Source organism: Atta colombica, unplaced genomic scaffold (genome assembly GCF_001594045.1).
Source record: "Atta colombica isolate Treedump-2 unplaced genomic scaffold, Acol1.0 scaffold226, whole genome shotgun sequence".
NCBI lineage: Eukaryota > Metazoa > Arthropoda > Insecta > Hymenoptera > Formicidae > Atta > Atta colombica.
This window is the reverse complement of record NW_017259323.1, coordinates 1,354,946-1,357,353: the sequence shown is the minus strand read 5'-3', so window position 1 is coordinate 1,357,353 and position 2,408 is coordinate 1,354,946.

The window sequence follows — 2,408 nt, the reverse complement described above, 5'->3', positions numbered from 1 at the left end:
TATATATATATATATATATATATAAATATGATTAAACAAAGGAAAAGCCGATGTGAGCCGACACAAGTTATTCGTGTGTAAATATATAGGTGTAGTAAAAAGAAATCCATTATTTTTCCAATAGATGACTTTATCTCGCGTTGTATAAGTGCGATCGAGTTACGTTAGAAAGATAAAATTTCGTACTAAAAAAACTTCTCAGATAGTTTTGTGATTGCTTGACTCAGTATTGTTTGTGCGCGTCAAAGATGGACACCAGCAAAGAGAAAATATGCCATATTTTACAGTTTTTCTTCAATAAAGGTGAAAACGCAAGCCAGATGGCTGAAAATGTGAATAATTATATTTTATGGTCCTGATACTGTAACAGCCAATCACGCGCAATTTTAGTTTCGTCGATTCCGTTCCGATAATTTTGATGTCAAAGATGCACCACGCTCTGGAAGGCCAATTGTCGAAAATGGCGATAAAATAATGGAAATCGTCGAGTCCGATCGTCATGTAAGCACTGTTTCGATTGCCCAGGAGGGCCTAAACATTACACAAAAAACTATTTGGAACCACTTGAAGGCTGGATACAAAAAGAAGCTCGAGGTATGAGTGCCACACGAGTTAACGCAAAAAAACCTCATAGACCGAATTTCCATCTGCGAATCGCTGCTGAATCGCAACAAAATCGACCTATTTCTGAAGCGGATAGTGACTGGTGATGAAAAGTGGGTCACTTACGACAACATGAAGCGAAAACGATCATGGTCGAATCGCGGTGAGCCGGCGCAAACAGTGGCCAAGCCAGGATTGATGGCCAGGAAGGTTTTGCTGTGTGTTTGGTGGGATTGGCAGGGAATCATCTACTATGAGCTGCTCCCCTACGACCAAACTCTTAATTCGGATCTGTACTGTCAACAATTGGACCGTCTGAAGGAAGCAATCGTCCAGAAGCGGCCAGCGTTAGCCAATAGGAGAGGAATTATATTCCATCAGGACAACGCAAGGCTATATACATCGATAATGATTCGCCAGAAGCTCCGGGAACTTGGTTGGAAGGTTCTTATGCATTCACCTTATAATCTGGATCTGGCTCCAAGTGATTACCACCTGTTTCTGTCTATGGCGAATAATTTTGCTGGTGAAAAATTCGCCTCAAGAGGAGCTTGTGAAAATCGACTGTCCCAGTTTTTTGCCAATAGGGACGAGGGTTTCTAAGAAGAAACTGAGAAAATGAGAGAGGCATAATGGAATTACCTTCAAAATACGGCAACAAGTTATCGAACAAGTTATCGAAAACGATGCATATTTGATCTAAATCGGATCATTCTAACTATATAAAGCCTTCAATTTCATGCAAAAATAATGGATTTCTTTTTACTACTCCTTATATTATAATTTAATTAAATACAAATGTTTTAATTCTGATATTGGGTCTTCTTCCAATGTAGTATTTGAATATGATGATAGCAGTCCATAGTTATCAGATCATCGTTACTATATCAATATTTGAAATCTTCTAAGACATCTGTTGTATTTTGCAGAATAAAACAAACTGTACATGTTAGAAAAATTTCACTAAAATAATCGAATAAAAAGAAAGTTAATATAATTAAATTAAAAGTTAGTATAAATCAAATTCGATAAAAATCTTACAGGTATGTAAATATGAAACCGGAATTTTTAAATAATTTTTATAGTTTTTTATAAATACACGTTTATTGCATGAAAATGATAAAAAATATTTTATTCGAAGTATTGCCTATCGGTAGCTATACATTTTTTCCATCTGTTTGACAATTGTGTAACAGAGAGGTGTTTTAACTAAAAAAGAAGAATACCAAAAGAGAATGTAGTCTTCACTGCTCTAACAGAAATATTAAAATAAATCTCCAAGCTCAATTATTGTTGAGCACTAAGCACGAGAGAAAGCATACCACTCTTGCTCGACGTTACCAATGTATAACTCGAAGGTCGATATTCTTTTGTAATTAGGATCAGATCAAAGATTTCTCATATAGAACTTTCTCTAGCGACGGCTGAAACAGCTATGCAATAGGTGGGTGATTCACATGAGCAAGGAGTTTCAGAGAACAGGAGAGATAGGAAAAAATAATCATACAAAATTAAATGTAACAAGTAACAATAATTTAAGAGTTACGCAATATAAGACGTCGATCATAACGTACGTGTAATATCGAACACGGTAACGCATTCGATGTCGAGCATATGCAAAAGAATAATTTCAGAATCAGTGAAATATTAGCTTCCAGAGAAATGAATAATTAAGTCTCACACAAACGCACAGCTCTCGCACAATTGAATCAAGACTCTCACTCTCAAGATTATTTCTCGACTTAGATTCCGAATGTGAGCGAGAAGTTATCAAGTGAATTGATTGTTTTGTCCCGAATATATTA